The sequence below is a fragment of the Oncorhynchus nerka genome, linkage group LG24 (assembly GCF_034236695.1).
Source record: "Oncorhynchus nerka isolate Pitt River linkage group LG24, Oner_Uvic_2.0, whole genome shotgun sequence".
NCBI classification, from domain to species: Eukaryota; Metazoa; Chordata; class Actinopteri; order Salmoniformes; family Salmonidae; genus Oncorhynchus; species Oncorhynchus nerka.
Window position 1 is genome coordinate 80,125,149 of NC_088419.1, and position 23,801 is coordinate 80,148,949.

General features: G+C 44.5%; 1 protein-coding gene and 1 long non-coding RNA gene across 2 annotated transcripts in view; both read right to left on the reverse strand.

Moving 5' to 3' along the window:
* LOC115107439 (podocan-like) overlaps nt 1–23,801 on the reverse strand; it is a 52,988-nt gene that overhangs the window by 14,763 nt on the left and 14,424 nt on the right. The window lies entirely within an intron of this gene.
* LOC135564349 (uncharacterized) lies at nt 20,323–21,398 on the reverse strand. The gene is made up of 2 exons (XR_010460949.1): nt 20,447–21,398; nt 20,323–20,410 (listed from the first exon to the last, which is right to left on the reverse strand). It is a non-coding gene; the product is annotated as an uncharacterized LOC135564349 (long non-coding RNA).

Below are 23,801 nucleotides of genomic sequence, written 5' to 3' on the forward strand. Positions count from 1 at the left end.
CCTTGCTCTCCGTGTAGTTATTACCTTGCTCTCTCTCTCCCGTCTCTGTCTAGTTATTACCTTGCTCTTTGTCTAGTTATTACCTTGCTCTCTGTCTAGTTATTACCTTGCTCTCCGTGTAGTTATTACCTTGCTCTCTCTCTCCCGTCTCCGTGTAGTTTTTACGTTGCTCTCTCTCTCCCGTCTCTCTCTAGTTTTTACCTTGCTCTCTCTCTTCCATCTCTGTCTAGTTTTGACCTTGCTCTCTCTCTCCCATCTCTCTCTACTTTTTATCTTGTTTTCTCTCTCCCGTCTCCGTGTAGTTATTACCTTGCTCTCTCTCTCCCGTCTCTCTCTAGTTTTTACCTTGCTCTCTCTCTCTCTTTCGTCTCTGTCTAGTATTTATCTTGCTCTCTCTCTCCCGGCTCTCTCTAGTTTTTACCTTGCTCTCTCTCTCCCGTATATGTCTAATTTTTACCTTGATCTCTGTCTAGTTATTACCTTGCTCTCTCTCTCCGTCTCTGTCTAGTTATTACCTTGCTCTCTCTCTCCCGTCTCTGTCTAGTTATTACCTTGCTCTCTGTCTAGTTTTTACCTTGCTCTCTCTCTCCCGTCTCTGTCTAGTTATTACCTTGCTCTCTCTCTCCCATCTCTGTCTAGTTTTTACCTTGCTCTCTCTCTCCCGGCTCTGTCTAGTTATTACCTTGCTCTCTGTCTAGTTTTTATCTTGCTCTCTCTCTCCCGTCTCTGTCTAGTTTTTACCTTGCTCTCTCTCTCCCGTCTCTGTCTAATTTTTACCTTGCTCTCTCTCTCCCGGCTCTGTCTAGTTTTTACCTTGCTCTCTGTCTAGTTTTTAGCTTGCTCTCTCTCTCCCGTCTCTCTCTAGTTATTACCTTGCTCTCTGTCTCCCGTCTCTGTCTAGTTATTACCTTGCTCTCTCTCTCCCATCTCTGTCCAGTTTTTACGTTGCTCTCTCTCTCCCGTCTGACTAGTTATTACCTTGCTCTCTGTCTCCCGTCTGACTAGATATTACCTTGCACTCTCTCTCTCCCGTCTCTGTCCAGTTTTTACGTTGCTCTCTCTCTCCCGTCTGACTAGTTATTACCTTGCTCTCTGTCTCCCGTCTCTGTCTAGTTATTACCTTGCTCTCTGTCTCCCGTCTGACTAGTTATTACCTTGCTCTCTGGCTCCCGTCTCTGTCTAGTTTTTACGTTGCTCTCTCTCTCCCGTCTCTGTCTAGTTATTACCTTGCTCTCCGTGTAGTTATTACCTTGCTCTCCGTGTAGTTATTACCTTGCTCTCTGTCTCCCGTCTCTGTCTAGTTATTACGTTGCTCTCTGTCTAGTTTTTACCTTGCTCTCTGTCTCCCGTCTCTGTCTAGTTATTACCTTGCTCTCTGTCTAGTTATTACCTTGCTCTCTCTCTCCCGGCTCTGTCTAGTTATTACCTTGCTCTCTGTCTAGTTATTACCTTGCTTTCTGTCTCCCGTCTCTTTCTAGTTATTACCTTGCTCTCTGTCTAGTTATTACCTTGCTCTCCGTGTAGTTATTACCTTGCTCTCTGTCTCCCGTCTCTGTCTAGTTATTACGTTGCTCTCTGTCTAGTTTTTACCTTGCTTTCTGTCTCCCGTCTCTGTCTAGTTATTACCTTGCTCTCTGTCTAGTTATTACCTTGCTCTCTCTCTCCCGGCTCTGTCTAGTTATTACCTTGCTCTCCGTCTAGTTATTACCTTGCTTTCTGTCTCCCGTCTCTGTCTAGTTATTACCTTGCTCTCTGTCTAGTTATTACCTTGCTCTCTCTGTCCCGGCTCTCTCTAGTTTTTACCTTGCTCTCTCTCTCCCGTCTCTGTCTAGTTATTACCTTGCTCTCTCTCTCCCGTCTCTCTCTAGTTTTTACCTTGCTCTCTCTCTCCCGTCTCCGTGTAGTTATTACCTTGCTCTCTCTCTCCCGTCTCTGTCTAGTTATTACCTTGCTCTCTCTCTCCCGTCTCTGTCTAGTTATTACCTTGCTCTCTGTCTCCAGTCTCTGTCTAGTTATTACCTTGCTCTCTCTCTCCCGGCTCTCTCTAGTTTTTACCTTGCTCTCTCTCTCCCGTCTCTGTCTAGTTATTACCTTGCTCTCTCTCTCCCGTCTCTCTCTAGTTATTACCTTGCTCTCTGTCTAGTTATTACCTTGCTCTCTGTCTCCCGTCTCTGTCTAGTTATTACCTTGATATCCGTGTAGTTATTACCTTGCTCTCTGTCTCCCGTCTCTGTCTAGTTATTACCTTGTTCTCTGTCTCCCGTCTCTGTCTAGTTATTACCGTGTTCTCTGTCTCCCGTCTCTGTCTAGTTTTTACCTTGCTCTCTCTCTCCCGTCTCTGTCTAGTATTTACCTTGCTCTCTGTCTCCCGTCTCTGTCTAGTTTTTACCTTGCTCTCTCTCTCCCGTCTGACTAGTTGTTACCTTGATCTCTGTCTAGTTTTACCTTGCTCTCTGTCTCCCGTCTCTGTCTAGTTATTACCTTGCTCTCTCTCTCCCGTCTCTGTCTAGTTATTACCTTGCTCTCCGTGTAGTTATTACCTTGCTCTCTGTCTCCAGTCTCTGTCTAGTTATTACCTTGCTCTCTCTCTCCCGTCTCTCTCTAGTTTTTACCTTGCTCTTTCTCTCCCGTCTCCTAGTTATTACCTGTCTCTGTCTAGTTATTACCTTGCTCTCTCTCTCCATCTCTGTCTAGTTATTACCTTGCTCTCTCTCTCCCGTCTCTGTCTAGTTATTACCTTGCTCTCCGTCTAGTGATTACCTTGCTCTCTCTCTCCCGTCTCTGTCTAGTTATTACCTTGCTCTCCGTCTAGTTATTACCTTGCTCTCTGTCTCCAGTCTCTGTTTAGTTATTACCTTGCTCTCTCTATCCCGGCTCTCTCTAGTTTTTACCTTGCTATCTCTCTCCCGTCTCTGTCTAGTTATTACCTTGCTCTCTCTCTCCCGTCTCTCTCTAGTTTTTACCTTGCTCTCTCTCTCCCGTCTCCGTGTAGTTATTACCTTGCTCTCTCTCTCCCGTCTCTGTCTAGTTATTACCTTGCTCTCTCTCTCCCATCTCTGTCTAGTTTTTACCTTGCTCTCTCTCTCCCGGCTCTGTCTAGTTATTACCTTGCTCTCTGTCTAGTTATTACCTTGCTCTCTCTCTCCCGTCTCTGTCTAGTTTTTACCTTGCTCTCTCTCTCCCGGCTCTGTCTAGTTATTACCTTGCTCTCCGTGTAGTTATTACCTTGCTCTCTCTCTCCCGTCTCTGTCTAGTTATTACCTTGCTCTTTGTCTAGTTATTACCTTGCTCTCTGTCTAGTTATTACCTTGCTCTCTGTCTAGTTATTACCTTGCTCTCTCTCTCCGTCTCCGTGTCTAGTTTTTACCTTGCTCTCTGTCTCCCGTCTCTCTAGTTTTTACCTTGCTCTCTGTCTTCCATCTCTGTCTAGTTTTGACCTTGCTCTCTCTCCCATCTCTCTCTACTTTTATCTTGTTTTCTCTCTCCCGTCTCTGTGTAGTTATTACCTTGCTCTCTCTCTCCGTCTCTCTCTAGTTTTTACCTTGCTCTCTCTCTCTCTTTCGTCTCTGTCTAGTATTTACCTTGCTCTCTCTCTCCGTCTCTGTCTAGTTATTACCTTGCTCTCTCTCTCCCGTCTCTGTCTAGTTATTACCTTGCTCTCTGTCTAGTTTTACCTTGCTCTCTCTCCCGTCCTGTCTAGTTATTACCTTGTCTCTGTCTAGTTATTACCTTGTCTCTCTCTCTCTCCATCTCTGTCTAGTTTTTACCTTGCTCTCTCTCTCCCGGCTCTGTCTAGTTATTACCTTGCTCTCTGTCTAGTTTTTATCTTGCTCTCTCTCTCCCGTCTCTGTCTAGTTTTTACCTTGCTCTCTCTCTCCCGTCTCTGTCTAATTTTTACCTTGCTCTCTCTCTCCCGGCTCTGTCTAGTTTTTACCTTGCTCTCTGTCTAGTTTTTAGCTTGCTCTCTCTCTCCCGTCTCTCTCTAGTTATTACCTTGCTCTCTGTCTCCCGTCTCTGTCTAGTTATTACCTTGCTCTCTCTCTCCCATCTCTGTCCAGTTTTTACGTTGCTCTCTCTCTCCCGTCTGACTAGTTATTACCTTGCTCTCTGTCTCCCGTCTGACTAGATATTACCTTGCACTCTCTCTCTCCCGTCTCTGTCCAGTTTTTACGTTGCTCTCTCTCTCCCGTCTGACTAGTTATTACCTTGCTCTCTGTCTCCCGTCTCTGTCTAGTTATTACCTTGCTCTCTGTCTCCCGTCTGACTAGTTATTACCTTGCTCTCTGGCTCCCGTCTCTGTCTAGTTTTTACGTTGCTCTCTCTCTCCCGTCTCTGTCTAGTTATTACCTTGCTCTCCGTGTAGTTATTACCTTGCTCTCCGTGTAGTTATTACCTTGCTCTCTGTCTCCCGTCTCTGTCTAGTTATTACGTTGCTCTCTGTCTAGTTTTTACCTTGCTCTCTGTCTCCTTATTACCTTGCTCTCTGTCTAGTTATTACCTTGCTCTCTCTCTCCCTCTCCCGCTCTGTCTAGTTATTACCTTGCTCTCTGTCTAGTTATTACCTTGCTTTCTGTCTCCCGTCTCTGTCTAGTTATTACCTTGCTCTCTGTCTAGTTATTACCTTGCTCTCCGTGTAGTTATTACCTTGCTCTCTGTCTCCCGTCTCTGTCTAGTTATTACGTTGCTCTCTGTCTAGTTTTTACCTTGCTTTCTGTCTCCCGTCTCTGTCTAGTTATTACCTTGCTCTCTGTCTAGTTATTACCTTGCTCTCTCTCTCCCGGCTCTGTCTAGTTATTACCTTGCTCTCTGTCTAGTTATTACCTTGCTTTCTGTCTCCCGTCTCTGTCTAGTTATTACCTTGCTCTCTGTCTAGTTATTACCTTGCTCTCTCTGTCCCGTTATTACCTTGCTCTCTCTAGTTTTACCTTGCTCTCTCTCTCCCGTCTCTGTCTAGTTATTACCTTGCTCTCTCTCTCCCGTCTCTCTCTAGTTTTTACCTTGCTCTCTCTCTCCCGTCTCCGTGTAGTTATTACCTTGCTCTCTCTCTCCCGTCTCTGTCTAGTTATTACCTTGCTCTCTCTCTCCCGTCTCTGTCTAGTTATTACCTTGCTCTCTGTCTCCAGTCTCTGTCTAGTTATTACCTTGCTCTCTCTCTCCCTTGCTCTCTCTAGTTTTTACCTTGCTCTCTCTCTCCCGTCTCTGTCTAGTTATTACCTTGCTCTCTCTCTCCCGTCTCTCTCTAGTTATTACCTTGCTCTCTGTCTAGTTATTACCTTGCTCTCTGTCTCCCGTCTCTGTCTAGTTATTACCTTGATATCCGTGTAGTTATTACCTTGCTCTCTGTCTCCCGTCTCTGTCTAGTTATTACCTTGTTCTCTGTCTCCCGTCTCTGTCTAGTTATTACCGTGTTCTCTGTCTCCCGTCTCTGTCTAGTTTTTACCTTGCTCTCTCTCTCCCGTCTCTGTCTAGTATTTACCTTGCTCTCTGTCTCCCGTCTCTGTCTAGTTTTTACCTTGCTCTCTCTCTCCCGTCTGACTAGTTGTTACCTTGATCTCTGTCTAGTTTTACCTTGCTCTCTGTCTCCCGTCTCTGTCTAGTTATTACCTTGCTCTCTCTCTCCCGTCTCTGTCTAGTTATTACCTTGCTCTCCGTCTAGTTATTACCTTGCTCTCTGTCTCCAGTCTCTGTCTAGTTATTACCTTGCTCTCTCTCCCGTCTCTCTCTAGTTTTTACCTTGCTCTTTCTCTCCCGTCTCCGTGTAGTTATTACCTTGCTCTCTCTCTCCCATCTCTGTCTAGTTATTACCTTGCTCTCTCTCTCCCGTCTCTGTCTAGTTATTACCTTGCTCTCCGTCTAGTGATTACCTTGCTCTCTCTCTCCCGTCTCTGTCTAGTTATTACCTTGCTCTCCATCTAGTTATTACCTTGCTCTCTGTCTCCAGTCTCTGTTTAGTTATTACCTTGCTCTCTCTATCCCGGCTCTCTCTAGTTTTTACCTTGCTATCTCTCTCCCGTCTCTGTCTAGTTATTACCTTGCTCTCTCTCTCCCGTCTCTCTCTAGTTTTTACCTTGCTCTCTCTCTCCCGTCTCCGTGTAGTTATTACCTTGCTCTCTCTCTCCCGTCTCTGTCTAGTTATTACCTTGCTCTCTCACTCCCGTCTCTCTCTAGTTATTACCTTGCTCTCCGTGTAGTTATTACCTTGCTCTCTGTCTCCCGTCTCTGTCTAGTTATTAACTTGCTCTCTGTCTCCAGTCTCTGTCTAGTTATTACCTTGCTCTCCGTGTAGTTATTACCTTGCTCTCTGTCTCCCGTCTCTGTCTAGTTATTACCTTGCTCTCCGTGTAGTTATTACCTTGCTCTCTCTCTCCCGTCTCTCTCTAGTTATTACCTTGCTCTCTCTCTCCCGGCTCTGTCTAGTTATTACCTTGCTCTCCGTGTAGTTATTACCTTGCTCTCTGTCTCCCGTCTCTGTCTAGTTATTACCTTGCTCTCCGTGTAGTTATTACCTTGCTCTCTCTCTCCCGTCTCTCTCTAGTTATTACCTTGCTCTCTCTCTCCCGGCTCTGTCTAGTTATTACCTTGCTCTCTGTCTCCCGTCTCTGTCTAGTTATTACCTTGCTCTCCGTGTAGTTATTACCTTGCTCTCTGTCTCCCGTCTCTGTCTAGTTATTAACTTGCTCTCTGTCTCCCGTCTCTGTCTAGTTATTACCTTGCTCTCCGTGTAGTTATTACCTTGCTCTCTGTCTCCCGTCTCTGTCTAGTTATTACCTTGCTCTCCGTGTAGTTATTACCTTGCTCTCCATGTAGTTATTACCTTGCTCTCTGTCTCCCGTCTCTGTCTAGTTATTACCTTGCTCTCCGTGTAGTTATTACCTTGCTCTCTGTCTCCCGTCTCTGTCTAGTTATTACCTTGCTCTCTGTCTCCCGTCTCTGTCTAGTTATTACCTTGCTCTCTGTCTCCCGTCTCTGTCTAGTTATTACATTGCTCTCTGTCTAGTTATTACCTTGCTCTCTGTCTAGTTATTACCTTGTTCTCTGTCTCCCGTCTCTGTCTAGTTATTACCTTGTTCTCTGTCTCCCGTCTCTGTCTAGTTATTACCTTGCTCTCTGTCTAGTTATTACCTTGCTCTCTGTCTCCCGTCTCTGTCTAGTTATTACCTTGCTCTCTGTTATTACTCTCTGTCTGTCTCCCGTCTCTGTCTAGTTATTACCTTGCTCTCCGTCTAGTTATTACCTTGCTCTCTGTCTCCCGTCTCTGTCTAGTTATTACCTTGCTCTCTGTCTAGTTATTACCTTGCTCTCTGTCTAGTTATTACCTTGCTCTCTGTCTAGTTTTTACCTTGCTCTCTCTCTCCCGTCTCCGTGTAGTTATTACCTTGCTCTCTCTCTCCCGTCTCTGTCTAGTTATTACCTTGCTCTCTCTCTCCCGTCTCTGTCTAGTTATTACCTTGCTCTCTGTCTCCAGTCTCTGTCTAGTTATTACCTTGCTCTCTCTCTCCCGGCTCTCTCTAGTTTTTACCTTGCTCTCTCTCTCCCGTCTCTGTCTAGTTATTACCTTGCTCTCTCTCTCCCGTCTCTCTCTAGTTATTACCTTGCTCTCTGTCTAGTTATTACCTTGCTCTCTGTCTCCCGTCTCTGTCTAGTTATTACCTTGATATCCGTGTAGTTATTACCTTGCTCTCTGTCTCCCGTCTCTGTCTAGTTATTACCTTGTTCTCTGTCTCCCGTCTCTGTCTAGTTATTACCTTGTTTCTCTGTCTCCGTCTCTGTCTAGTTTTTACCTTGCTCTCTCTCTCCCGTCTCTGTCTAGTATTTACCTTGCTCTCTGTCTCCCGTCTCTGTCTAGTTTTTACCTTGCTCTCTCTCTCCCGTCTGACTAGTTGTTACCTTGATCTCTGTCTAGTTTTACCTTGCTCTCTGTCTCCCGTCTCTGTCTAGTTATTACCTTGCTCTCTCTCTCCCGTCTCTGTCTAGTTATTACCTTGCTCTCCGTGTAGTTATTACCTTGCTCTCTGTCTCCAGTCTCTGTCTAGTTATTACCTTGCTCTCTCTCTCCCGTCTCTCTCTAGTTTTTACCTTGCTCTTTCTCTCCCGTCTCCGTGTAGTTATTACCTTGCTCTCTCTCTCCCATCTCTGTCTAGTTATTACCTTGCTCTCTCTCTCCCGTCTCTGTCTAGTTATTACCTTGCTCTCCGTCTAGTGATTACCTTGCTCTCTCTCTCCCGTCTCTGTCTAGTTATTACCTTGCTCTCCGTCTAGTTATTACCTTGCTCTCTGTCTCCAGGCTCTGTTTAGTTATTACCTTGCTCTCTCTATCCCGGCTCTCTCTAGTTTTTACCTTGCTATCTCTCTCCCGTCTCTGTCTAGTTATTACCTTGCTCTCTCTCTCCCGTCTCTCTCTAGTTTTTACCTTGCTCTCTCTCTCCCGTCTCCGTGTAGTTATTACCTTGCTCTCTCTCTCCCGTCTCTGTCTAGTTATTACCTTGCTCTCTCACTCCCGTCTCTCTCTAGTTATTACCTTGCTCTCCGTGTAGTTATTACCTTGCTCTCTGTCTCCCGTCTCTGTCTAGTTATTAACTTGCTCTCTGTCTCCAGTCTCTGTCTAGTTATTACCTTGCTCTCCGTGTAGTTATTACCTTGCTCTCTGTCTCCCGTCTCTGTCTAGTTATTACCTTGCTCTCCGTGTAGTTATTACCTTGCTCTCTCTCTCCCGTCTCTCTCTAGTTATTACCTTGCTCTCTGTCTCCCGTCTGTCTAGTTATTACCTTGCTCTCTGTCTCCCGTCTCTGTCTAGTTATTACCTTGCTCTCTGTCTAGTTATTACCTTGCTCTCTGTCTCCCTTGCTCTCTGTCTAGTTATTACCTTGCTCTCTGTCTCCCGTCTCTGTCTAGTTATTACCTTGCTCTCTGTCTAGTTATTACCTTGCTCTCTGTCTCCCGTCTCTGTCTAGTTATTACCTTGCTCTCCGTGTAGTTATTACCTTGCTCTCCATGTAGTTATTACCTTGCTCTCTGTCTCCCGTCTCTGTCTAGTTATTACCTTGCTCTCCGTGTAGTTATTACCTTGCTCTCTGTCTCCCGTCTCTGTCTAGTTATTACCTTGCTCTCTGTCTCCCGTCTCTGTCTAGTTATTACTTGCTCTCTGTCTCCCGTCTCTGTCTAGTTATTACATTGCTCTCTGTCTAGTTATTACCTTGCTCTCTGTCTAGTTATTACCTTGTTCTCTGTCTCCCGTCTCTGTCTAGTTATTACCTTGTTCTCTGTCTCCCGTCTCTGTCTACTTATTACCTTGCTCTCCGTGTAGTTATTACCTTGCTCTCTGTCTCCCGTCTCTGTCTAGTTATTACCTTGCTCTCTGTCTCCCGTCTCTGTCTAGTTATTACCTTGCTCTCCGTGTAGTTATTACCTTGCTCTCTGTCTCCCGTCTCTGTCTAGTTATTACGTTGCTCTCTGTCTAGTTATTACCTTGCTCTCTGTCTAGTTATTACCTTGCTCTCTGTCTAGTTATTACCTTGTTCTCTGTCTCCCGTCTCTGTCTAGTTATTACCGTGTTCTCTGTCTCCCGTCTCTGTCTAGTTTTTACCTTGCTCTCTCTCTCCCGTCTCTGTCTAGTATTTACCTTGCTCTCTGTCTCCCGTCTCTGTCTAGTTTTTACCTTGCTCTCTCTCTCCCGTCTGACTAGTTATTACCTTGATCTCTGTCTAGTTTTACCTTGCTCTCTGTCTCCCGTCTCTGTCTAGTTATTACCTTGCTCTCTCTCTCCCGTCTCTGTCTAGTTATTACCTTGCTCTCCGTCTAGTTATTACCTTGCTCTCTGTCTCCAGTCTCTGTTTAGTTATTACCTTGCTCTCTCTATCCCGGCTCTCTCTAGTTTTTACCTTGCTATCTCTCTCCCGTCTCTGTCTAGTTATTACCTTGCTCTCTCTCTCCCGTCTCTCTCTAGTTTTTACCTTGCTCTCTGTCTCTCCGTCTCCGTGTAGTTATTACCTTGCTCTCTCTCTCCGTCTCTGTCTAGTTATTACCTTGCTCTCTCTCCTCTCTCTCTAGTTATTACCTTGCTCTCTGTCTAGTTATTACCTTGCTCTCTGTCTCCCGTCTCTGTCTAGTTATTAACTTGCTCTCTGTCTCCCGTCTCTGTCTAGTTATTACCTTGCTCTCCGTGTAGTTATTACCTTGCTCTCTGTCTCCCGTCTCTGTCTAGTTATTACCTTGCTCTCCGTGTAGTTATTACCTTGCTCTCCGTGTAGTTATTACCTTGCCCTCTGTCTCCCGTCTCTGTCTAGTTATTACCTTGCTCTCCGTCTAGTTATTACCTTGCTCTCTGTCTCCCGTCTCTGTCTAGTTATTACCTTGCTCTCTGTTATTATTTGCTCTCTGTCTCCAGTCTCTGTCTAGTTATTACCTTGCTCTCTCTCTCCCGGCTCTCTCTAGTTTTTACCTTGCTATCTCTCTCCCGTCTCTGTCTAGTTATTACCTTGCTCTCTCTCTCCCGTCTCTCTCTAGTTTTTACCTTGCTCTCTCTCTCCCGTCTCCGTGTAGTTATTACCTTGCTCTCTCTCTCCCGTCTCTGTCTAGTTATTACCTTGCTCTCTCACTCCCGTCTCTCTCTAGTTATTACCTTGCTCTCTGTCTAGTTATTACCTTGCTCTCTGTCTCCCGTCTCTGTCTAGTTATTACCTTGATATCCGTGTAGTTATTACCTTGCTCTCTGTCTCCCGTCTCTGTCTAGTTATTACCTTGTTCTCTGTCTAGTTATTACCTTGCTCTCTGTCTCCCGTCTCTGTCTAGTTATTACCTTGCTCTCTCTCTCCCGTCTCTCTCTAGTTTTTATCTTGCTCTCTCTCTCCCGTCTCTGTCTAGTTTTTACCTTGCTCTCTCTCTCCCTGTCTCTCTGTCTAGTTTTTACCTTGCTCTCTGTCTCCCGTCTCTGTCTAGTTTTTACCTTGCTCTCTCTCTCCCGTCTGTCTAGTTATTACCTTGCTCTCTGTCTAGTTTTTATCTTGCTCTCTCTCTCCCGTCTCTGTCTAGTTTTTACCTTGCTCTCTCTCTCCCGTCTCTGTCTAATTTTTACCTTGCTCTCTCTCTCCCGGCTCTGTCTAGTTTTTACCTTGCTCTCTGTCTAGTTTTTAGCTTGCTCTCTCTCTCCCCGTCTCTCTCTAGTTATTACCTTGCTCTCTGTCTCCTGTCTCTGTCTAGTTATTACCTTGCTCTCTCTCTCCCATCTCTGTCTAGTTTTTACCTTGCTCTCTCTCTCCCGTCTGTCTAGTTATTACCTTGCTCTCTGTCTAGTTATTACCTTGCTCTCTCTCCCCGTCTCTGTCTAGTTTTTACCTTGCTCTCTCTCTCCCGGCTCTGTCTAGTTATTACCTTGCTCTCCGTGTAGTTATTACCTTGCTCTCTGTCTCCGTCTCTGTCTAGTTATTACCTTGCTCTTTGTCTAGTTATTACCTTGCTCTCTGTCTAGTTATTACCTTGCTCTCCGTGTCTAGTTATTACCTTGCTCTCTCTCTCCCGTCTCCGTGTAGTTTTTACCTTGCTCTCTCTCTCCTTGCTCTCTCTAGTTTTTACCTTGCTCTCTCTCTTCCATCTCTGTCTAGTTTTACCTTGCTCTCTCTCTCCCATCTCTCTCTACTTTTTATCTTGTTTTCTCTCTCCGTCTCCGTGTAGTTATTACCTTGCTCTCTCTCTCCCGTCTCTCTCTAGTTTTTACCTTGCTCTCTCTCTCTCTTTTATTACGTCTCTGTCTAGTTTTATCTTGCTCTCTCTCTCCCGTCTCTGTCTAGTTTTACCTTGCTCTCTCTCTCCCGTCTATGTCTAGTTTTACCTTGATCTCTGTCTAGTTATTACCTTGCTCTCTCTCTCCGTCTCTGTCTAGTTATTACCTTGCTCTCTCTCTCCCGTCTCTGTCTAGTTATTACCTTGCTCTCTGTCTAGTTATTACCTTGCTCTCTCTCTCTCCCGTCTCTGTCTAGTTATTACCTTGCTCTCTCTCTCCCATCTCTGTCTAGTTTTTACCTTGCTCTCTCTCTCCCGGCTCTGTCTAGTTATTACCTTGCTCTCTGTCTAGTTTTTATCTTGCTCTCTCTCTCCCGTCTCTGTCTAGTTTTTACCTTGCTCTCTCTCTCCCGTCTCTGTCTAGTTTTACCTTGCTCTCTCTCTCCCGTCTCTGTCTAGTTTTTACCTTGCTCTCTGTCTAGTTTTTTAGCTTGCTCTCTCTCTCCCGTCTCTCTCTAGTTATTACCTTGCTCTCTGTCTCCCGTCTCTGTCTAGTTATTACCTTGCTCTCTCTCTCCCATCTCTGTCCAGTTTTTACGTTGCTCTCTCTCTCCCGTCTGACTAGTTATTACCTTGCTCTCTGTCTCCCGTCTGACTAGATATTACCTTGCTCTCTGTCTCCGTCTCTGTCCAGTTTTTACGTTGCTCTCTCTCTCCCGTCTGACTAGTTATTACCTTGCTCTCTGTCTCCCGTCTCTGTCTAGTTATTACCTTGCTCTCTGTCTCCCGTCTGACTAGTTATTACCTTGCTCTCTGGCTCCCGTCTCTGTCTAGTTTTTACGTTGCTCTCTCTCTCCCGTCTGTTACTCCTTGCTCTCTGTCTCCCGTCTGACTAGATATTACCTTGCTCTCTCTCTCCGTCTCTGTCTAGTTTTTACCTTGCTCTCTCTCTCCCGTCTGACTAGTTATTACCTTGCTCTCTGTCTCCCGTCTCTGTCTAGTTATTACCTTGCTCTCTGTCTCCCGTCTGTCTAGTTATTACCTTGCTCTCTGGCTCCCTTGTCTCTGTCTAGTTTTACCTTGCTCTCTCTCTCCGTCTCTGTCTAGTTATTACCTTGCTCTCTGTCTGTCTTATTACCTTGCTCTCTGTCTAGTTATTACCTTGCTCTCTCTCTCCCGTCTCTGTCTAGTTATTACCTTGCTCTCTGTCCCGTCTCTCTCTAGTTATTACCTTGCTCTCTGTAGTTATTACCTTGCTCTCTGTCTCCCGTCTCTGTCTAGTTATTAACTTGCTCTCTGTCTCCAGTCTCTGTCTAGTTATTACCTTGCTCTCTGTCTAGTTATTACCTTGCTCTCTGTCTCCCGTCTCTGTCTAGTTATTACCTTGCTCTCCGTCTAGTTATTACCTTGCTCTCTCTCTCCCGTCTCTGTCTCTAGTTATTACCTTGCTCTCTCTCTCCCGTCTGTCTAGTTATTACCTTGCTCTCTGTCTCCGTCTCTGTCTAGTTATTACCTTGCTCTCCGTCTAGTTATTACCTTGCTCTCTGTCTCCCGTCTCTGTCTAGTTATTAACTTGCTCTCTGTCTCCCGTCTCTGTCTAGTTATTACCTTGCTCTCCGTGTAGTTATTACCTTGCTCTCTGTCTCCCGTCTCTGTCTAGTTATTACCTTGCTCTCCGTGTAGTTATTACCTTGCTCTCCATGTAGTTATTACCTTGCTCTCTGTCTCCCGTCTCTGTCTAGTTATTACCTTGCTCTCCGTGTAGTTATTACCTTGCTCTCTGTCTCCCGTCTCTGTCTAGTTATTACCTTGCTCTCTGTCTCCCGTCTCTGTCTAGTTATTACCTTGCTCTCTGTCTCCCGTCTCTGTCTAGTTATTACATTGCTCTCTGTCTAGTTATTACCTTGCTCTCTGTCTAGTTATTACCTTGTTCTCTGTCTCCCGTCTCTGTCTAGTTATTACCTTGTTCTCTGTCTCCCGTCTCTGTCTACTTATTACCTTGCTCTCCGTGTAGTTATTACCTTGCTCTCTGTCTCCCGTCTCTGTCTAGTTATTACCTTGCTCTCTGTCTCCCGTCTCTGTCTAGTTATTACCTTGCTCTCCGTGTAGTTATTACCTTTTCTCTCTGTCTCCTAGTCTCTGTCTAGTTATTACCTTGCGTTGCTCTCTGTCTAGTTATTACCTTGCTCTCTGTCTAGTTATTACCTTGCTCTCTGTCTAGTTATTACCTTGTTCTCTGTCTCCCGTCTCTGTCTAGTTATTACCTTGTTCTCTGTCTCCCGTCTCTGTCTAGTTTTTACCTTGCTCTCTCTCTCCCGTCTCTGTCTAGTATTTACCTTGCTCTCTGTCTCCCGTCTCTGTCTAGTTTTTACCTTGCTCTCTCTCTCCCGTCTGACTAGTTGTTACCTTGATCTCTGTCTAGTTTTACCTTGCTCTCTGTCTCCCGTCTCTGTCTAGTTATTACCTTGCTCTCTCTCTCCCGTCTCTGTCTAGTTATTACCTTGCTCTCTGTCTAGTTATTACCTTGCTCTCTGTCTCCAGTCTCTGTTTAGTTATTACCTTGCTCTCTCTCTCCCGGCTCTCTCTAGTTTTTATTACCTTGCTCTCTGTCTAGTTATTACCTTGCTCTCTGTCTCTCTCTAGTTTTTACCTTGCTCTCTCTCTCCCGTCTCCGTGTAGTTATTACCTTGCTCTCTCTCTCCCGTCTCTGTCTAGTTATTACCTTGCTCTCTCACTCCCGTCTCTCTCTAGTTATTACCTTGCTCTCCGTGTAGTTATTACCTTGCTCTCTGTCTCCCGTCTCTGTCTAGTTATTAACTTGCTCTCTGTCTCCCGTCTCTGTCTAGTTATTACCTTGCTCTCTGTCTAGTTATTACCTTGCTCTCTGTCTCCCGTCTCTGTCTAGTTATTACCTTGCTCTCTGTCTTGCTCTCCGTGTAGTTATTACCTTGCCCTCTGTCTCCCGTCTCTGTCTAGTTATTACCTTGCTCTCCGTCTAGTTATTACCTTGCTCTCTCTCTCCCGTCTCTGTCTAGTTATTACCTTGCTCTCCGTGTAGTTATTACCTTGCTCTCTGTCTCCAGTCTCTGTCTAGTTATTACCTTGCTCTCTCTCTCCCGGCTCTCTCTAGTTTTTACCTTGCTATCTCTCTCCCGTCTCTGTCTAGTTATTACCTTGCTCTCTCTCTCCCGTCTCTCTCTAGTTTTTACCTTGCTCTCTCTCTCCCGTCTCCGTGTAGTTATTACCTTGCTCTCTCTCTCCCGTCTCTGTCTAGTTATTACCTTGCTCTCTCACTCCCGTCTCTCTCTAGTTATTACCTTGCTCTCTGTCTAGTTATTACCTTGCTCTCTGTCTCCCGTCTCTGTCTAGTTATTACCTTGATATCCGTGTAGTTATTACCTTGCTCTCTGTCTCCCGTCTCTGTCTAGTTATTACCTTGTTCTCTGTCTAGTTATTACCTTGCTCTCTGTCTCCCGTCTCTGTCTAGTTATTACCTTGCTCTCTCTCTCCCGTCTCTCTCTAGTTTTTATCTTGCTCTCTCTCTCCCGTCTCTGTCTAGTTTTACCTTGCTCTCTCTCTCCCGTCTGTCTAGTTTTACCTTGCTCTCTCTCTCCCGTCTCTGTCTAATTTTTACCTTGCTCTCTCTCTCCCGGCTCTGTCTAGTTATTACCTTGCTCTCTGTCTAGTTTTTATCTTGCTCTCTCTCTCCCGTCTCTGTCTAGTTTTTACCTTGCTCTCTCTCTCCCGTCTCTGTCTAATTTTTACCTTGCTCTCTCTCTCCCGGCTCTGTCTGTCTAGTTTTTACCTTGCTCTCTGTCTAGTTTTTACCTTGCTCTCTCTCTCCCGTCTCTGTCTAGTTATTACCTTGCTCTCTGTCTCCCGTCTCTGTCTAGTTATTACCTTGCTCTCTGTCTAGTTATTACCTTGCTCTCTGTCTAGTTATTACCTTGCTCTCTGTCTCCCGTCTCTGTCTAGTTATTACCTTGCTCTCTGTCTAGTTATTACCTTGCTCTTTGTCTCCCGTCTCTGTCTAGTTATTACATTGCTCTTTGTCTAGTTATTACCTTGCTCTCTGTCTCCCGTCTCTGTCTAGTTATTACCTTGCTCTCTGTCTAGTTATTACCTTGCTCTCTGTCTCCCGTCTCTGTCTAGTTTTTACCTTGCTCTCTGTCTCCCGTCTCTGTCTAGTATTTACCTTGCTCTCTCTCTCTCCTGTCTGACTAGTTATTACCTTTATCACTGTCTAGTTTTTCCTTGCTCTCTGTCTCCCGTCTCTGTCTAGTTATTACCTTGCTCTCTGTCTAGTTATTACCTTGCTCTCTGTCTCCCGTCTCTGTCTAGTTATTACCTTGCTCTCTGTCTAGTTATTACCTTGCTCTCTGTCTAGTTATTACCTTGCTCTCTGTCTCCCGTCTGTCTAGTTATTACCTTGCTCTCTGTCTCCTTGTCTCTGTCTGTCTAGTTATTACCTTGCTCTCTGTCTAGTTATTACCTTGCTCTCCGTGTAGTTATTACCTTGCTCTCTGTCTAGTTATTACCTTGCTCTCTGTCTAGTTATTACCTTGCTCTCCGTGTAGTTATTACCTTGCTCTCTGTCTAGTTATTACGTTGCTCTCTGTCTAGTTTTTACCTTGCTCTCTGTCTCCCGTCTCTGTCTAGTTATTACCTTGCTCTCTGTCTAGTTATTACCTTGCTCTCTGTCTCCCGTCTCTGTCTAGTTATTACCTTGCTCTCTGTCTAGTTATTACCTTGCTCTCTGTCTCCCGTCTCTGTCTAGTTATTACCTTGCTCTCTGTCTAGTTATTACCTTGCTCTCTGTCTCCCGTCTCTGTCTAGTTATTACCTTGCTCTCTGTCTAGTTATTACCTTGCTCTCTGTCTAGTTATTACCTTGCTCTCTGTCTAGTTATTACCTTGTTCTCTGTCTCCCGTCTCTGTCTAGTTATTACCTTGTTCTCTGTCTCCCATCTCTGTCTAGTTTTTACCTTGCTCTCTCTCTCCCGTCTATGTCTAGTTTTTACCTTGATCTCTGTCTAGTTATTACCTTGCTCTCTGTCTAGTATTTACCTTGCTCTCTGTCTCCCGTCTCTGTCTAGTTTTTACCTTGCTCTCTCTCTCCCGTCTCTGTCTAGTATTTACCTTGCTCTCTCTCTCCCGTCTGACTAGTTATTACCTTGATCTCTGTCTAGTTTTTACCTTGCTCTCTGTCTCCCGTCTCTGTCTAGTTATTACCTTGCTCTCTGTCTAGTTATTACCTTGCTCTCTGTCTCCCGTATCTGTCTAGATATTACCTTGCTCTCTGTCTAGTTATTACCTTGCTTTCTGTCTCCCGTCTCTGTCTAGTTATTACCTTGCTCTCTGTCTAGTTATTACCTTGCTCTCTGTCTAGTTATTACCTTGCTCTCTGTCTCCCGGCTCTGTCTAGTTATTACCTTGCTCTCTGTCTAGTTATTACCTTGCTTTCTGTCTTCCGTCTCTGTCTAGTTATTACCTTGCTCTCTGTCTAGTTATTACCTTGCTCTCTGTCTCCCGTATCTGTCTAGTTATTACCTTGCTCTCTGTCTAGTTATTACCTTGCTCTCTGTCTCCCGTCTCTGTCTAGTTATTACCTTGCTCTCTGTCTAGTTATTACCTTGCTCTCTGTCTCCCGTCTCTGTCTAGTTATTACCTTGCTCTCTGTCTAGTTATTACCTTGCTCTCTGTCTAGTTATTACCTTGCTCTCTGTCTAGTTATTACCTTGCTCTCTGTCTCCCGTCTCTGTCTAGTTATTACCTTGCTCTCTGTCTAGTTATTACCTTGCTCTCTGTCTAGTTATTACATTGCTCTCTGTCTAGTTATTACCTTGCTCTCTGTCTCCCGTCTCTGTCTAGTTTTTACCTTGCTCTCTGTCTAGTTATTACCTTGCTCTCTGTCTAGTTATTACCTTGCTTTCTGTCTCCCGTCTCTGTCTAGTTATTACCTTGCTCTCTGTCTAGTTATTACCTTGCTCTCTGTCTAGTTATTACCTTGCTCTCTGTCTCCCGTCTCTGTCTAGTTATTACCTTGCTCTCTGTCTAGTTATTACCTTGCTCTTTGTCTCCCGTCTCTGTCTAGTTATTACCTTGCTCTCTGTCTAGTTATTACCTTGCTCTCTGTCTCCCGTCTCTGTCTAGTTATTACCTTGCTCTCTGTCTAGTTATTACCTTGCTCTCTGTCTCCCGTCTCTGTCTAGTTATTACCTTGCTCTCTGTCTAGTTATTACCTTGCTCTCTGTCTAGTTATTACCTTGCTCTCTGTCTAGTTATTACCTTGCTCTCTGTCTCCCGTCTCTGTCTAGTTATTACCTTGCTCTCTGTCTAGTTATTACCTTGCTCTCTGTCTAGTTATTACCTTGCTCTCTGTCTAGTTATTACCTTGCTCTCTGTCTCCCGTCTCTGTCTAGTTTTTACCTTGCTCTCTGTCTAGTTATTACCTTGCTCTCTGTCTAGTTATTACCTTGCTCTCTGTCTCCCGTCTCTGTCTAGTTATTACCTTGCTCTCTGTCTCCCGTCTCTGTCTAGTTATTACCTTGCTCTCTGTCTAGTTATTACCTTGCTCTTTGTCTCCGTCTCTGTCTAGTTATTACCTTGCTCTCTGTCTAGTTATTACCTTGCTCTCTCTCCTTGTCTCTGTCTAGTTATTACCTTGCTCTCTGTCTAGTTATTACCTTGCTCTCTGTCTCCCGTCTCTGTCTAGTTTTTACCTTGCTCTCTGTCTCCCGTCTCTGTCTAGTATTTACCTTGCTCTCTCTCTCTCCTGTCTGACTAGTTATTACCTTTATCACTGTCTAGTTTTTCCTTGCTCTCTGTCTCCCGTCTCTGTCTAGTTATTACCTTGCTCTCTGTCTAGTTATTACCTTGCTTTCTGTCTCCCGTCTCTGTCTAGTTATTACCTTGCTCTCTGTCTAGTTATTTGCCTTGTCTCTCTCTGTCTAGTTATTACCTTGCTCTCTGTCTCCTTGACCTGTCTAGTTATTACCTTGCTCTCTGTCTAGTTATTACCTTGCTTTCTGTCTCCCGTCTCTGTCTAGTTATTACCTTGCTCTCTGTCTAGTTATTACCTTGCTCTCTGTCTCCCGTCTGTCTAGTTATTACCTTGCTCTCTGTCTAGTTATTACCTTGCTCTCTGTCTCCCGTCTCTGTCTAGTTATTACCTTGCTCTCTGTCTAGTTATTACCTTGCTCTCTGTCTCCCGTCTCTGTCTAGTTATTACCTTGCTCTCTGTCTAGTTATTACCTTGCTCTCTGTCTAGTTATTACCTTGCTCTCTGTCTAGTTATTACTTGCTCTCTGTCTAGTTATTACCTTGCTCTCTGTCTCCCGTCTCTGTCTAGTTATTACCTTGCTCTCTGTCTAGTTATTACCTTGCTCTCTGTCTAGTTATTACATTGCTCTCTGTCTAGTTATTACCTTGCTCTCTGTCTCCCGTCTCTGTCTAGTTTTTACCTTGCTCTCTGTCTAGTTATTACCTTGCTCTCTGTCTAGTTATTACCTTGCCTTTCTGTCTCTCTCTCTGTCTAGTTATTACCTTGCTCTCTGTCTAGTTATTACCTTGCTCTCTGTCTAGTTATTACCTTGCTCTCTGTCTCCCGTCTCTGTCTAGTTATTACCTTGCTCTCTGTCTAGTTATTACCTTGCTCTCTGTCTCCCGTCTCTGTCTAGTTATTACCTTGCTCTCTGTCTAGTTATTACCTTGCTCTCTGTCTCCCGTCTCTGTCTAGTTATTACCTTGCTCTCTGTCTAGTTATTACCTTGCTCTCTGTCTCCCGTCTCTGTCTAGTTTTTACCTTGCTCTCTCTCTCCTGTCTGACTAGTTATTACCTTTATCTGTCTAGTTTTTCCTTGCTCTCTGTCTCCCGTCTCTGTCTAGTTATTACCTTGCTCTCTGTCTAGTTATTACCTTGCTCTCTGTCTAGTATTTACCTTGCTCTCTGTCTCCCGTCTCTGTCTAGTTTTTACCTTGCTCTCTCTCTCCTGTCTCTGTCTAGTATTTACCATGCTCTCTCTCTCCCATCTGACTAGTCTCCCGTCTCTGTCTAGTTATTACCTTGCTCTCTGTCTAGTTATTACCTTGATCTCTGTCTAGTTTTACCTTGCTCTCTGTCTCCTGTCTCTGTCTATTTATTACCTTGCTTTCTGTCTCCCGTCTCTGTCTAGTTATTACCTTGCTCTCTGTCTAGTTATTACCTTGCTTTCTGTCTCCCGTCTCTGTCTAGTTATTACCTTGCTCTCTGTCTAGTTATTACCTTGCTCTCTGTCTAGTTATTACCTTGCTCTCTGTCTCCCGTCTCTGTCTAGTTATTACCTTGCTCTCTGTCTAGTTATTACCTTGCTCTCTGTCTCCCGTCTCTGTCTAGTTATTACATTGCTCTTTGTCTAGTTATTACCTTGCTCTCTGTCTCCCGTCTCTGTCTAGTTATTACCTTGCTCTCTGTCTAGTTATTACCTTGCTCTCTGTCTAGTTAATACCTTGCTCTCTGTCTCCCGTCTCTGTCTAGTTTTTACCTTGCTCTCTGTCTCCCGTCTCTGTCTAGTATTTACCTTGCTCTCTCTCTCCTGTCTGACTAGTTATTACCTTTATCACTGTCTAGTTTTTCCTTGCTCTCTGTCTCCCGTCTCTGTCTAGTTATTACCTTGCTCTCTGTCTAGTTATTACCTTGCTCTCTGTCTAGTTATTACCTTGTTCTCTGTCTCCCGTCTCTGTCTAGTTATTACCTTGTTCTCTGTCTCCCGTCTCTGTCTAGTTTTTACCTTGCTCTCTCTCTCCCGTCTATGTCTAGTATTTACCTTGCTCTCTCTCTCCCGTCTGACTAGTTATTACCTTGATCTCTGTCTAGTTTTACCTTGCTCTCTGTCTCCCGTCTCTGTCTAGTTATTACCTTGCTTTCTGTCTCCCGTCTCTGTCTAGTTATTACCTTGCTCTCTGTCTAGTTATTACCTTGCTCTCTCTCTCCCGGCTCTGTCTAGTTATTACCTTGCTCTCTGTCTAGTTATTACCTTGCTCTCTGTCTCCCGTCTCTGTCTAGTTATTACCTTGCTCTCTGTCTAGTTATTACCTTGCTCTCTGTCTAGTTATTACCTTGCTCTCTGTCTAGTTATTACCTTGCTCTCTGTCTAGTTTTTACCTTGCTCTCTGTCTCCCGTCTCTGTCTAGTTATTACCTTGCTCTCTGTCTAGTTATTACCTTGCTCTCTGTCTCCCGTCTCTGTCTAGTTATTACCTTGCTCTCTGTCTAGTTATTACCTTGCTTTCTGTCTCCCGTCTCTGTCTAGTTATTACCTTGCTCTCTGTCTAGTTATTACCTTGCTCTCTGTCTCCCGTCTCTGTCTAGTTATTACCTTGCTCTCTGTCTAGTTATTACCTTGCTCTCTGTCTAGTTATTACCTTGCTCTCTGTCTAGTTATTACCTTGTTCTCTGTCTCCCGTCTCTGTCTAGTTATTACCTTGTTCTCTGTCTCCCGTCTCTGTCTAGTTTTTACCTTGCTCTCTCTCTCCCGTCTATGTCTAGTTTTTACCTTGATCTCTGTCTAGTTATTACCTTGCTCTCTGTCTAGTATTTACCTTGCTCTCTGTCTCCCGTCTCTGTCTAGTTTTTACCTTGCTCTCTCTCTCCCGTCTCTGTCTAGTTATTACCTTGCTCTCTCTCTCCCGTCTGACTAGTTATTACCTTGATCTCTGTCTAGTTTTTACCTTGCTCTCTGTCTCTCTGTCTAGTTATTACCTTGCTCTCTGTCTAGTTATTACCTTGCTCTCTGTCTCCCGTCTCTGTCTAGTTATTACCTTGCTCTCTGTCTAGTTATTACCTTGCTTTCTGTCTCCCGTCTCTGTCTAGTTATTACCTTGCTCTCTGTCTAGTTATTACCTTGCTCTCTGTCTAGTTATTACCTTGCTCTCTGTCTCCCGGCTCTGTCTAGTTATTACCTTGCTCTCTGTCTAGTTATTACCTTGCTCTCTGTCTCCGTCTCTGTCTAGTTATTACCTTGTTGCTCTCTGTCTAGTTATTACCTTGCTCTCTGTCTCCCGTCTCTGTCTAGTTATTACCTTGCTCTCTGTCTAGTTATTACCTTGCTCTCTGTCTCCCGTCTCTGTCTAGTTATTACCTTGCTCTCTGTCTAGTTATTACCTTGCTCTCTGTCTCCCGTCTCTGTCTAGTTATTACCTTGCTCTCTGTCTAGTTATTACCTTGCTCTCTCTGTCTCCCGTCTGTCTAGTTACCTTGCTCTCTGTCTAGTTATTACCTTGCTCTCTGTCTGATCTCTGTCTAGTTTTACCTCTCTGTCTAGTTATTACCTTGCTCTCTGTCTAGTTATTACCTTGCTCTCTGTCTAGTTATTACCTTGCTCTCTGTCTAGTTATTACCTTGCTCTCTGTCTAGTTATTACCTTGCTCTCTGTCTCCCGTCTCTGTCTAGTTATTACCTTGCTCTCTGTCTAGTTATTACCTTGCTCTTCTGTCTCCCGTCTCTGTCTAGTTATTACCTTGCTCTCTGTCTAGTTATTACCTTGCTCTCTGTCTCCCGTCTCTGTCTAGTTATTACCTTGCTCTCTGTCTCCCGTCTCTGTCTAGTTATTACCTTGCTCTCTGTCTCCCTCTCTGTCTAGTTATTACCTTGCTCTCTGTCTCCCGTCTCTGTCTAGTTATTACCTTGCTCTCTGTCTAGTTATTACCTTGCTCTCTGTCTAGTTATTACCTTGCTCTCTGTCTCCCGTCTCTGTCTAGTTTTTACCTTGCTCTCTGTCTCCCGTCTCTGTCTAGTATTTACCTTGCTCTCTCTCTCCTGTCTGACTAGTTATTACCTTTATCTCTGTCTAGTTTTTCCTTGCTCTCTGTCTCCCGTCTCTGTCTAGTTATTACCTTGCTCTCTGTCTAGTTATTACCTTGCTCTCTGTCTAGTTATTACCTTGCTCTCTGTCTAGTTATTACCTTGTTCTCTGTCTCCCGTCTCTGTCTAGTTATTACCTTGTTCTCTGTCTCCCGTCTCTGTCTAGTTTTTACCTTGCTCTCTCTCTCCCGTCTATGTCTAGTTTTTACCTTGCTCTCTGTCTCCTTGCTCTCTGTCTAGTTATTACCTTGTTCTCTGTCTCCCATCTCTGTCTAGTTTTTACCTTGCTCTCTCTCTCTCCCGTCTATGTCTAGTATTTACCTTGCTCTCTCTCTCCCGTCTGACTAGTTATTACCTTGATCTCTGTCTAGTTTTACCTTGCTCTCTGTCTCCCGTCTCTGTCTAGTTATTACCTTGCTCTCTGTCTAGTTATTACCTTGCTCTCTGTCTCCCGTATCTGTCTAGTTATTACCTTGCTCTCTGTCTAGTTATTACCTTGCTTTCTGTCTCCCGTCTCTGTCTAGTTATTACCTTGCTCTCTGTCTAGTTATTACCTTGCTCTCTGTCTCCCGTCTCTGTCTAGTTATTACCTTGCTCTCTGTCTAGTTATTACCTTGCTCTCTGTCTCTGTCTAGTTATTACCTTGCTCTCTGTCTAGTTATTACCTTGCTCTTCTGTCTCCGTCTCTGTCTAGTTATTACCTTGCTCTCTGTCTAGTTATTACCTTGCTCTCTGTCTCTGTCTAGTTATTACCTTGCTCTCTGTCTAGTTATTACCTTGCTTTCTGTCTTCCGTCTCTGTCTAGTTATTACCTTGCTCTCTGTCTAGTTATTACCTTGCTCTCTGTCTCCCGTCTCTGTCTAGTTATTACCTTGCTCTCTGTCTAGTTATTACCTTGCTTTCTGTCTCCCGTCTCTGTCTAGTTATTACCTTGCTCTCTGTCTAGTTATTACCTTGCTCTCTGTCTAGTTATTACCTTGCTCTCTGTCTCCCGTCTGACTAGTTATTACCTTGATCTCTGTCTAGTTTTTACCTTGCTCTCTGTCTCTGTCTAGTTATTACCTTGCTCTCTGTCTAGTTATTACCTTGCTCTCTGTCTCCCTTGTCTGTCTAGTTATTACCTTGCTCTCTGTCTAGTTATTACCTTGCTCTCTGTCTCCCGTCTCTGTCTAGTTATTACCTTGCTCTCTGTCTATTATTACCTTGCTCTCTGTCTCCCGTCTCTGTCTAGTTATTACCTTGCTCTCT